Here is a 13867-nt window from a genome sequence, read left to right on the forward strand (position 1 = left end):
TTCATTATAAGAACATAAGAATGGCCATACTGGGTCAGAACAAAGGTCCATCTAGCCCAGTATCTGCCTACTAACAGTGGCCAATGCCAGGTGCACCAGAGGGAGTGAAGCTAACAGGCAATGATCAAGTGATCTCTCTCCTGCCATCCATCTCCATTCTCTGAAGAACAGAGGCTAGGGACACGATTCCTTACCCATCCTGACTAAAAGCCATTTATGGACTTAACCACCATGAATTTATCCAGTTCTCTTTTAAACACTGTTATAGTTCTAGCCTTCACAATCTCCTCAGGTAAGGAGCTCCACAAGTTGACTGTGCGTTGCGTGAAGAAGATCTTCCTTTTATTTGGTTTAAACCTGCTGCCTATTAATTTCATTTGGTGACTCCTAGTTCTTGTATTATGGGAATAAGTAAATAACTTTTCCTTATCCACTTTCTCCACATCACTCATGATTTTATATACCTCTACCATATTCCCCCTTAGTCTCCTCTTATCCATGCTGAAGAGTCCTAGCCTATTTAATCTTTCCTCATATGGAACCCTCTCCAAACCCCTAATCATTTTAGTTGCCTTTTCTAGTGTCAGTATATCTTTTTTGAGGTGAGGAGACCACATCTGCACACAGTATTCGAGATGTGGGAGTACCATGGATTTATATACAGGCAATAATATATTCTCAGTCTTATTCTCTATCCCCTTTTTAATGATTCCTAACATCCTGTTTGCTTTTTGGACTGCCAATGCACACTGCGTAGACATCTTCAGAGGACTATCCACAATGACTCCAAGATCTTTTTCCTGACTCGTTGTAGCTAAATTAGCCATTTAGTTGCCCAATCACTTAGTTTTGTTAGATCTTTTTGAAGTTCTTCACAGTCTGCTTTGGTCTTAACTATCTTGAGCAGTTTAGTATCATCTGCAAACTTTGCTACCTCACTGTTTACCCCTTTCTCCAGATCATTTATGAATAAATTGAACAGGATTGGTTCTAGGACTGACCCTTGGGGAACATCACTAGTTACCCCTCTCCATTCTGAGAATTTACCATTAATTCCTACCCTTTGTTCCCTGTCTTTTAACCAGTTCTCAAACTATGAAAGGATCTTCCCTTTTATCCCATGACAGCTTAATTTATGTAAGAGCCTTTGGTGAGGGACCTTGTCAAAGGTTTTCTGGAAATCTAAGTCCACTATGTCCACTGGATCCCCCTTGTCCACATGTTTGTTGACCCTTTGTAATTTGACTGAGTTTTCACTTTTTGTAGAACTTTTTTTTTTTTTTTTTGAGTTTTAGATTATTGAAGATCTCCTGGTTAAGCCAGGGTGGTCGCTTGCCATACTCCCTATCTTTCCTATGCAGTGGCATAGTTTGCTTTCGTGCCCTTAATAATGTCTGTAGCAGGGTGCTGCTGCAAGGGCACCTAATTAGCCTCTGCTCAGCCAGCCCGAATCAGGGGAAGTAGATTGCGGCTGGGGAGAAGTCTGGTTCCTGGCCTCTGGAACTGGCTGCACCTGTGGGCCTGCAGGTTGAAGGGCCATAAAGGCTGGTTGACAGCCAGAGAACAGGGGGGAATGGCCAGAGAAAGGGCAGTCTCTAGGCTGGGGTTGACTCCCTGTGAAAGAGGAGACAGTAAGACCTGTAAAGCTCTGTAAATAGTATCACTGGTGGTGGGAACTTTGTGTGAATAAAATCCACGGGTGCTGCACCAAGAAGAGGCTCGTAGTGCTTTATTGGAACAGCAAAGAGCTTCAGCAAGGGGGGGCTGAGGAAAGGACCCGGTTACAGTGTCCCTTTGAAAAATTGCCCAACTGTCTTCAACTGTCTTTCCCCTTAGACTTGTGTCCCATGGGATTTTGTCTACCAACTCTCTGAGTTTGCTAAAGTCTGCCTTCTTGAAATCCATTGTCTTTATTGTGCTGTTCTCCCTCTTACCATGCCTTAGAATCATGAACTCTGCCATTTCATGATCACTTTCACTCAAGTTGTCTTCCACTTTCAAATTCTCAACCAGTTCCTCCCTATTGTCAAAATCAAATCGAGAACAGCCTCTCCCCTAGTAGATTTCTCCACTGTCTGAAATAAAAAAAAAAATGCCTCCAACATTCCAAGGACTTGTTGGATAATCTGTGCTCTGCTGTGTTATTTTCCTAACAGATGTCTGGGTAGTTGAAGTCCCCCATCACCTGTGCTTTGGATGATATTGTTAATTGTTTTAAAAAAGCCTCATCCAAATCTTCTTCCTGGGTTTGTGCTCTGTAGTAGAACCCCCTACCATGACATCACCCTTGTTTTTTACCCCTTTCATCCTTAACCAGAAACTTTCAACAAGTCTGTCTCTTATTTTTATCTCAACCTCAGCCCAAGTATATACATTTTTTATAGATAAGGCAATGCTTTCTGCCTTTTTTCCCCACCTGTCCTTCCTGAGCAAGCTATACAATTCTATACCATATTTCTAATTATTTAAAAAAAACAACTTTTAAAAAAAATAACATTAAAGACTTTCATTGTACCAAACATAGAAACACTCAAAGCAATATTATTTTCTTTGTTATTCATCTTAAATTTAACATAGGGAAATTATATTTATCTAAAAATGTTTCAAATATGGTTTGTAAAACATCATATTTATATGGTTCTTATTAAATTTTCTTTTTATATTAGAGCAGCTCTGAAAACTGAGGTTGCATTTATCCCAATGGTAACAAGACTACAGGCAACCACAAGGAGAATTTTATCTTTTTGGACTGCAGTGTTAATGAACACAGATTATGCAGAGTGAAATATCCACAATAACAAAATGCCTGCAGATACAGAAATTACTTATTTTGTCTCATGAATATCAAATGTGAACTAGTAACCTGCAAACACCTGGGATAGAGGACCATTTCCTGGATTATTTTACATATAGTATTGTGGTGGCTTGAAAGGGATTTTTTTATTTTATTTCAGTTGGGTTTTTTTGCAGGAGAACAGAGTGAAAATGAAATGAGTTGGCACTGGAATGTGAAAAACAATATTTAGAATGGTTTGATCTCTCAATGCATTCTCAACAGCTTTCACTATTCAGGTCAAATGAATGTGTCAGCTGTAACAAAAATGAAATATGATGTAAAAGGAGAGAGTCAAGGAAAAAAACAATACTGATTATAACATTTTGGCAATAGTGCTCTACTTTACATTGACACATTGCAGTAATCATGGATATGTTTGAAAATGCAGCATTATTCTTATTTTACAGGGTTTGATCGGGATCTTTAAGCACAGCCTTGATTAAGAGTAATGTAAGCATTTGACCTCTGCATGAACGCTTGGATGGATGTACTGTGCTTGAGAGACAACCCTCTGAGGCACAATTCCTCTCAGGGCTCTCATCTTGTACCAAAAGAGAGTAGTTTATGACATACATTTAAGGGGTGCAGCATAGTCCCTGCCTGTGATTCCTGCCAGCTCTGTGGACTGGTACATATGAATATAAATACATGGCTTTGCCTAACTTATCTCTCCCACTTTCTCATAGAGGAGCATCTCTGCCACAGTCCCTTTGCACTCCTCAGCACTGGAGCTGTAATGGAGATAGCCCTAACTTGGTCACAGGAGGTGGGAATCCTTATTTCCTCCAAATCTCCTGCATGGCCTCATTAGTGACAATCCAGCACTTAATATTTACATTATAGAAGTGCCCTGAGGCTCCAGTCAAGTTCAGTGCTCAGTTGTGCTATGTGTTGTTCAAACACATGAAGACACTGTCACTTGTTGAAGAGCATGCATTAATTTCCCCACTGAAACATCCATCCTGTGCAGGAATATTTGAAAAATCTGGAATCCTTGTGCTCCTGTAAATGTTAATATACAGTTTACACATATTGACAGGAGGCTTAGTGACATAGATTATATTTACATATGTAACACCAGAACTGTAGTTGATGTTTACCAGTAGATAAGAGGATAAGAATTTTTTTCCCCCAAGGAACTTATAACCTATTTTTTTTATTATTATTTTTATGACTTGAGTGAAAATCATATAGAAAATAAATGACCCTCAACTGAATGATATAAAGCAGTATCTTTGGGACAGTTGTTTCTTGAGACAGTGGCCTGTATGTTGATACTATTAAAAATGGTTTGAATTGATGAGACTCAGAATCATTTTATATGCAGGCAGGGAAAGGGCTCAATTGAATATATACAAAAACAAATACCTTTTCTTTTCAAGGCATCAAATTACTTTATCCATCAATTTCATATGTTAAAGTTGCCATTAGTACATGAAGCTACTCTAGAATGTTCATCTTTATTATTTCTTGCAAAATTAAAAAAAGATATCTTAGGTATAAGTTTATTTAAATTCCATTGTTGCCTAAAATTGATCATGTGTAATGTACTTCATGTTAATAGCATTGGTTACAGATGGTTACATCTGCATTAAAAACAGTCATTTTTATAGTGACCTTCTGAGAGGATCAGCAAAATATAGTGACTCTAGATCATGAGGGTCAGACAAAATAATAAATGTAAGTAGGATTTTTCAGGTAACACATACATATTCTTCCACAGTATTCTTGCCAGCAAGTTAAAGAAGTATGGGCTGGATAAATGGACTATTAGGTGGATAGAAAGTTAGCTAGATCATTGGGCTACATGGGTAGTGATCACTGGTTCTATGTCTTGCTGGGAGCTGGTATCAAGCAGAGTATCCCAAGGGTCAGTTCTGGGGCCAGTTTTATTCAATATCTTCATTAATGATCTGAAGGATGGCGTGGACTGCACTCTCAGCAAGTTTGCAGATGACACTAAACTTGGAGGAGTGGTAGATACGCTAGAGGGTAGGGATAGGATACAGAGGGACCTAGACAAATTTAGAGGATTGAACCAAAAGAAATCTGATGAGGTTCAACAAGGACAAGCGCAGAGTCCTGCACTTAGGATGGAAGAATCCCATGCACTGCTACATGCTAGGGACCAGGTGGTTAGGCAGCAGGTCTGCAGAAAAGGACATAGTGGTTACAGTGGACGAGAAGGCTAACGGCATTTTGGGCTGTATAAAGAGGAGCATTGCTACCAGATGGAGGGACATGATCATTCACCTCTATTCTGCATTGATGAGGCCTCATCTGGAGTACTATGTGCAGTTCTGGGCCTCATACTACAAGATGGATGTGAAAAAATTGGTAAGAGTCCAGCGGAGGGCAACAAAAATGTTTAGGGTGGAGCACATGACTTATGAGGAGAGCCTGAGGGAACTCAGATTATTTAGTCCGCAGAAGAGAAAAATGAGGGGGGGATTTGCTAGCTGCTTTCAACTACCTGAAAGAGGGTTCCAAAGAGGATGGAGCTAGACTGTTCTCAGTGGTACCAGAAGACAGAACAAGGAGTAATGGCCTCAAGTTGCAGTGGGGGAGGTTTAGGTTAGATATTAGGAAAAACTTTTTCACTAGGAGGGTGGTGAAGCACTGGAATGTGAGACTTACCTACCAAATCAGGCCCTAGTTTGTGAGCTTACACACAATGGCAATGGGGGTAAGGAAGAGCCTTGCTCATAGCTTTTAGCCCATTGGTTAGGGTACTCACCCAAAATGTGGAAGGCCCCAGCTGAAGTCCCACTCCCCACCTAAGGGGAAGAAGAGAACTGAACAGAAATCTACTCTCAGTCGAGTGCTATAGCCATTGGACCTTGGGAGATTCTGTCGGGGGTTCCCTCAGATTGATGGTTAGCACACTCACTTGGGAGGTGGGAGACCTAGGAATCCTTCTTCCTATTCCAATTACAGTCTCATCTGGCGCAATCTTAACTCAGAATAATTTTCTTGTTCTGAGTTTATCTTAATCTCGGTATTTGTCATTATTGTGTTTCTTTGTCTTTTTTTTTTTAAAATAAGGGGTGAGGTGCTGAGTGGAATACATTCAAAGTGTGGTTTTGTTTCCTGAATAATATATGGAATATTTTCTTTTTGTGTGTGTCATAAACAGATAGCTAAGGGTTAATGTCTCTTTCACCTATAAAAGGGTTAACAAACAGTGACCTGAAACACCTGACCAGAGACAAAATATTTTCAAAACTGGGTGGAGGGAAGTTTAGGTGTGAGTTCTTTGTTCTTTGTTCTTCTCTCGGAGGGTCTGAGAGAGACCAGACGTTACTACAGGCTCTCTAAGTTTCTTTTCATAGAGTAAGTAAAACAGGCGGTTTAGGCTTTTTAATTGTTTTAACTCTATTTGCAATTGTGGATCTGGCTGATTAACTTTTATATGTGTAGTTGCTGGGAATATTTTGATTTATATTGGTACTGGTGGGAAAGTCTCTTTCTGGTGTCTGTAAGCTATAAGACCCTGTAATATTTACATCTTGAAGTTACAGAGATAATTCTTTACTTTTTCCTTTCTTTTATTAAAAGATTTCTTTTTAGAGAACCTGATTGATTGGTTTTTCTCTGTTTCCCTTGTTTTATCCCAGGGGATTGGGATAACTCACCAGGACGGGTGGGGGAGATAGGGAGTGATAAAATCTCTCTCTGTTTTCCTTGAATCTGTTTGCCTCTTTGAGGAAGGGAAGGGAGATGCTTCTCTGTATAGTGATTTAAGAGGTTAGATCAGTATCTCAGAATAGCCCAGGGAGGGGAATTCTGGGAGGGGGAGGTGTGGCGGAATGGTTTATTTCTCCTTGTTTTAAGAACCCAAGGGATCTGGGTTCTTGGGGTCCCCAGGGAAGGTGGGGAGGTCAAAGTGCCCCAAAACACTATATTTTTGGGTGGTGGCAGCCTATTAAATCTAAGCTAGTAATTAAGCTTAGGGAAATTCATACTAGTATCTCATTTTCTGGACTCTAAGGTTCAGATTTGGGAAAAATTGCTAGGACAGTGTAGTAGCTCTGTGAGTATACCTCTTGTTCTCCATGAATGCCTTTCAACAACAAGAATTCATATAAAGAAGGGCAACTCACCAATAAATCCCCTGAAGAAGTACTTTATGAAATCTAATCCTTTTAAGTAGCCACTTTACTAGTGTTACAAGTAGAACCCAGTATGAAGATGTGCTGCTTTTATTGATGACTGTTTTTGTACAACAACAAACTGTACCACATTACTTTCAAACTGCAGTGTCTGCTCTGGAACCAACAAAAAAAATCAGCACATCTGGTTTTTGCTCTTAACAGTATAGCCATGGAGACATTTGTAACAAAACCTGAAATTAAGAGAAAGTCACTTGGCTTTAATCTTTGTTCCGGAAGCTTGGTCTGGGTTTGCTGAAGTATGGTGAATTAGACCAAATTTTGTTTATCTTTTAAGCACTGATTAATACTTGCAGGTTTTAATCATGATTTATGAAACTTTTGTGACAGCAGTTTGGCCATGGATATGCTTGCAACTCAACTGCAGTCTGTACTGGTTCAGCTGCACCTCTTGTCCACATGGGGTATCATTCACAGTATAGACAAAAGACCAAAGTGATAAGAAATAGTCTTCAGCTAAAGATGTGCTATTTTCTAACAGAGGTTGTGTAAAATTGTTACTTTTTAAAGTTCTATGAGTCAGAAATGCTGTGCAAGTACAGCATGCTAATAATTAGTGTTTATAATTTTTCTGATGTTTTGCAGGATGCAGGTCTGCTTTAGTTCAATCTGGGATTCTCTGATCCTCCTGGTAAGGGGAAAAATGTCAAAAGGGCCCAAGTCTCATTTTTCAAAAGTAACTTGGATACTCAGGAGCCTCAGTCTTAAGTGCTTAAGTCTCATTTTCAAAAGTTATTTAGGCCCCTAAGTCACTTAAACACCTTTGAAATTTTTACTCAAGAGCTGCTTAGAAAACAGGGGGGTGTATTTCACATCCTCCCCCCACATTTTTTAATGAAATATCAACATTTACAAACTTTGATGAACATGATCTGACTTCCTACTTATAAAACATGAAAGTAGGTGATATTCATTCAGTGTTGGGTTTCATTGCAAAGAGCATTAATGAAAGGAAACCAAGAAAAACATTTTGACACTGTGAACTAGAGCCATCACATTTTCCCCAGGCTTATTAGACATAGGTTCTCACATCCCGTAATGGAACAGACACTATGTTAGTGTGCTATGAACTACCTCCTTTTCCATTTGTAAGTGAAGGAATATCCTTTTTGCATTCACAGTTGCATAACTACTATGGAAACTACAATACAATCTTACATGGCAAGTAACATTCACAAATATTCATGCATTCAACTCTCTTTCAATGTGATTTAGCAGTTAGAAAAAAGGGGCAGAGCCAGCATCATGGGCCCAGCTAGCTGTCCACTGCTTAAGCAATGGTGCTCCTTGGATCAATTGTAATAGATATATGAGTCTGAAAGCTTTTGTGTCATAATTCTGTTTTAATCAAAATTTGAGCTCTATGTCTTATGTATGACAAGACTGAGAGTTTGACTTTGATATCACTAATTTTCTCCTTTTTCAAGAGTAATGTCACGGATAGAATCAAAGGTAGAAAAGCAAGATACAGGTAAAGTGATTAATATGATAGACTATGATAGACTATGTGCTGTAATATAAATGAAATAATTAGTAATCAAATTGCCTATAGCTTGCAAAATTATTCTTACCGCCTCTTGTCAAAGCAGATAGGAGAAAGTCAACTTTGAGTAAGAGTAGGGCTATATTAGGTATTGAGTTTTTTTTTCCTCCCCACTAATTAATTCATTGTAATGTCTGGTCTTTACATGACAAAGAATCCCAGTATTTTAAAATGTAAGCTTTTATTACTCTACCTGTACCAGGATATTTGTTACTCTTTTAAAGTAAAATTCCCTGTAATTCGCCTTGACTTAAAGGTGACTTTATCAAAATATTTTTAATATTAATTAATTATAAATTATTCCTCTGAAAGAAGAGGGGATGGTGATCTCTGTTTTCACTTGCTCTTTTTACTGAACACTAACAATTTATGAAGGCTGTACACTAAAATTAAACATAATCTTTTTGTGACAGGATAATTCATGTAAATTCAAAACATTTGTTTGAAGTAGTTCAAAATAAATAAGAAAATATTTTTTGCAGATGCAAAATATTGGATCATAAAATGATCTCCAGGGCATTGCATGCACTGAATAAAATAGGCATGGAAATTCAAGCCAATTTCTGATCTAGCTATCACAGTTTTCACACCTTAGATGCCTGAGTTTAAAAACTTGGCATAGCCAACATTTCTAAAATACCACTAAAGAATACATATATCTCAGTTTGGGCCAGTTCAGCAATGACCTACCGGCACAACTTACCCCTTTATGGTGATCTAATAGGTTCACATAGGCTGACTCCTTTACTGATCGCCTTCTGGGGCTAGAAGTATTGTGTCCCCACTGTTGGAGGGAGACCTTACCTCAAGTTAAGGAGATCTGTTGCATTTTGGATAGGAGTTGGGAGCTTCTGTTAATATGTTCATTAACGTGCTTAGCTTTATTTTTTGTGGTTTGTGGGTTGTTTGTTTGTTTTCAAACATGGCAATACAATATTTGTTCGTATCTTGGAATGACCTTTTCTTCTGACTTTTGTCCTAATTTTTATATTTATCTGCCTCAAATGTACTATAACTTTCTGAATTGTATTGACTTAAACACAGAGGACAAATAAACAGATAGCACAGTCATGAAATGTATTTATGTTTGGGAAGGAGGGTTGTTTTTTTGCTGGAATAATAGACAAAGTCACCACAACTTTTCAAATATGAGTGCACCAAGATCCATTTTGGTGCATCTGTATAAAAGTATCCACAGTTTGAGGTGATGAGCACTGATAGTTTACAAAGGGGAGGCTAGAAAAATGATGGAAGTTTCCAGTCTTACCCAAGTTCTTTGATTGGCCTCATTCCTCAGCCAGGTGCTGGCCTTTCACTGTGGTCTGTGACCCTTTGATTTCGTAATGCAGTTAAATTTCACTCTGTAAATCCTTGCTGCAGCTCATCTCAATTAATAAGTTCCAAATTGGCCATTTCTGTGAAAAATGTCCAGTCTATGGCAGTCAGTTTGCTGGTCAAATATTCTAGCTGTTTTACTATTGCAAACTAGATATTGTGCAACTAGGTTTTCCAGTCTGTCTGGGAACTTGTAGTAGCTGTCCAACAGGGATCTCATCTCAGCCTGCAAGTCATCTTCCATCTTCCAGGGAAACTTTTAGATTTTTTTCGGGTCTTGTCTTAATTCTTTGCAAAATTCCCAGCTCTTGTTTTAGGTGTTGTTTTAAATTCTTTTGCCATCTTGGATTCTGCAACTATTGCCACCATTTTTCACCATCTTTGTTCAACAGGAATACCAGTTTGCAATATCTCTCCTTAGAAACTAGATCCCACTGTTGATAAGAGTGTTGAGCCTTTCTGACCTGAGGAGTTTGTCAAAGTTCAGGGCCTCAGAGATGTTCCATCTGGGAGTAGAAAGTGATGGAGTCTGGTATTTTCTTTGATGGATTCTTGTTTATTTATAAGAAATGTACAAAATTGCGCTTTTGAAAACACAGTAGGGACCACAATAAAGGGGCTAGTCACCCTGACCAGACCCAGAACCTTCCTCTAGGGTTCTCCAGAGTCACACCATTTTTCAAGTTTCTGCTTGGCTTTCTTCTTCCCTCTGAATCTCACTTTCATATCTGCTCCTGCCACATCCACCTCCCAGCTCTACTCCACTCAGATGGTGTTAGTTTCTGGAAAGACTTTATTAGGACTTGTTTTAGATGAGGTCTGTTAACTGTATCTTACAACTATGTTAAAAGAAAGTCTCATTTACATATCATTTTCAATGAGGTTTTAACTTAACTCTTAACAAGGCTTAACCCAGGTTATAGGAATAACAGAGTTTGTCAGCTTTCAGGGCACTTTGGAAGGCCCACCTTTTTATTCCATGAGGCTCATGAGGAAATGGGCATAGAGCAGTGATAGTGAAAGATATTGGAACTCACATGGGACCAATTAACATCAACTATATTTACATTGTTGCTGTGTATTTGTATTGAGCTGCAGGATTGATAGGTTTGTTTAATTTCAAAAGTTGAAAAGGGTGCATCTCTATCACTATTTTATAAATCTAAAATAATTAAAAGTATATTAATGTATTCTGTGAGCTAGTTCAGTTAGGGTTTAGGATTTCATTTGAAAGAAATTAGCCATTTGAAGTCACCAGTTGATTTTAACCAATAAAAAATCCATAAATATTTTTAAGATGTATGTAATTGCAAAAATTGCATTACTAATTTCAGTGCCACATGCTGCCATCTGAGACACAAGGTATTTGCTCTTGGGCAATTGTCGGTTAGGGCATGTTTGATCATGATCTGGAATTAGATCATTAGTGATAGACCAATGCGATAAGAAAGTAACCTCCTCCACACACTACCAGTAAAGCACTTCTACAGCTTTTATAGAGGCATCAGCAATAATAAGCCCTTGTGATATTAGTGTAACCTGTCTACAAGTTTTACAGAGTACCACACATTAAAAAACTGTAAACAGTGTCAGTAGCAGGTGAAAAATTTGCATATTTATGAATAAGGATCAATTATTAACATAAAAGCATCACTTTAATGATCACAGGCCACTCTCCTTAATTAAAATAATAAAATTAAATTATGTTGCAGTATTTGAATGTTGGAGCTCACTGAAGGTGAGTGAGTTTGCCTCAAGTGCGAGTGATGACAGCCGTGTCTGCCTGAAGAGAGGACTACTGGCATCTACTTGGACAATCCACTCTGGGCCTGATACAAAGCTTATTCAAGTCAACAGAACGAATTCCATACACTTCAGTGGACTTGGCCTTAAACAGGATGTTTATCCTTTGTCACAATGTCAAGACAGTATTAAGGTTTATACCAAATTGCAAGCATTTTAACTGTGTAGCAGGAGGTTAATAAATTGTTTAAAGAGAATGGTTAATTAAATCCTAGAGCTCTTCTGCTGAGCTTCACATTGCAAGAAATATTGAAAAATATGGGGAATGAAATGCTGAAACAGCAGTCTGATTTTCTTTTTGCGTTACTAGATTTGGTTATGTATTTGTGATTATTTTGTGGAAGAGTCTTAAGATAATATGATTTTACTTTAATGTCAATGTTTGTAGCTCGAATCTTAAACAAATTTGTGAATATGGATGAAACTACATAGGAGACAATTTTCCCTGGTTTGTGGGGATCCATGACCTCCTAAATGCAGGTATTTTTTTTCTATTTTAATCATTTTAATTGCTATCAGCTAGATACTTTGTTTTCTAGGATATCAGGGGAGAAAATGAAAGACTTATTTTACTGTAGCCCTGGAGATAGTTCATTCATGGTGTTGGGATTTTGTGGTTCCTGGGCAGAATCAAGGGACTTCGATTCAATGTGAGGTGATTCAACAAGGCTTTATTTAATATGTACAAAGGGAGAGCCCCTGGTACAAAAAGTCAGGCAGAGTCCCTCCAGCAAAGAGCACCTCCCCTTGCTATTTATAGCACATGGCACTTACATAACAAGTTGCATAACAAGTTACATAACGTGAACCTCTGACCAATCAGAGTTAACCTTTCCATATATGGGTTTGTTTATCACATTCTCATAATTCTCTATTTCACATGCTGAGCTCACCCCCCACCCCCTGGCCTTCTCTAGAATGTTCCCAGGGTGGTGAGCCACAGCATGCTTCCCTATGCATAAGCACCTTGCAAACCACATTTTATCCAAAATGAACACAAGCATACCCTTCAGCTCCCACATTTTGTTTTGGGGCTAAGAACAATTCTAAGACCCCACTAACACCACTTCCTTGTATTTATTAGGAGCAATAATTAACTTTATTAACACCTAATTAACTATGATTTTGGTAACAAAATGAAATAATACATATCTACAATAAAAATAAAAAGTGCACCATACCATTGCGAGAACACAACCCAAATCCATCCCTATGGAATTTTTGTTTCCACAATAGCAAACCCTTTTATCCACTGAATCACTGTAATTGCCTTACCACTTTCAATATTTCTTCTAAAAGGCTTAACACAGTAGGAAGAATGAGATGTCTACGCAAGGCTTCCCTGCCAAAGTTAACCACCCAAATCCACACCATATAATGGAGTCCTTCCTCATTGCTATATCATCCATTAAATCAAACATTACATGCACCATTAAGTCAGGTCCCAACATTTGAGATAAGGCTTGTCCTGACTTTAGGTTTCCCATACACAAAACCCATCATCCAGGATGGAACATTGGTCCCATGGGAAAGCCATATAGTTATCTACACCCCTTATTTTACACAGGTGTCTGTGACATGAGAATGGGAGTGGGTGCACTGACTGAGCCTCCAGTTACAAGGATGCAATGACCATCTCAACATACCCCTATTATCGATAGGGACCACTCCCCTGCCACCATCGAAGGTGAAGACATTGAGTCTTTGAGAACTGCAGCTCTCACCCAACATGGCACCTGTGACACGAGTGAGTATCATATCAGGGCTGCAACTTTCATGTTGAACACCAGGATGATACCATGCCAGGAAGATAACACAATTTTTCCACATGCCTAGACCAATGCTTGCTTATACATTTGAATAGTTTTTAATAGATGGCTGAGTGCAACAGTGAGGACCTGACCAACTGTTGCTGAGTTAAGGTAATATCTACCTTGATTAGACGTGAGCCCCACTCTCACTGCAATAAAATGTCATTCCTACTACTAACTATTTGTCAACCCAGTCCCTATCATTAGGTTTGAGTAATGACATTTACAACTGATCCAATGGCTTCTCCCCAGGTGGTTACATCAATAAAACACTGAAAGCCACTGCAGCATTATTAAGATGAGACCTCTTAAAAAAACTTTCAAAAACCACTCAAAACAATTAGTAGACTACAAAAATTTCTACATC

The sequence above is a fragment of the Gopherus flavomarginatus genome, chromosome 1, assembly GCF_025201925.1.
Source record: "Gopherus flavomarginatus isolate rGopFla2 chromosome 1, rGopFla2.mat.asm, whole genome shotgun sequence".
NCBI lineage: Eukaryota > Metazoa > Chordata > Testudines > Testudinidae > Gopherus > Gopherus flavomarginatus.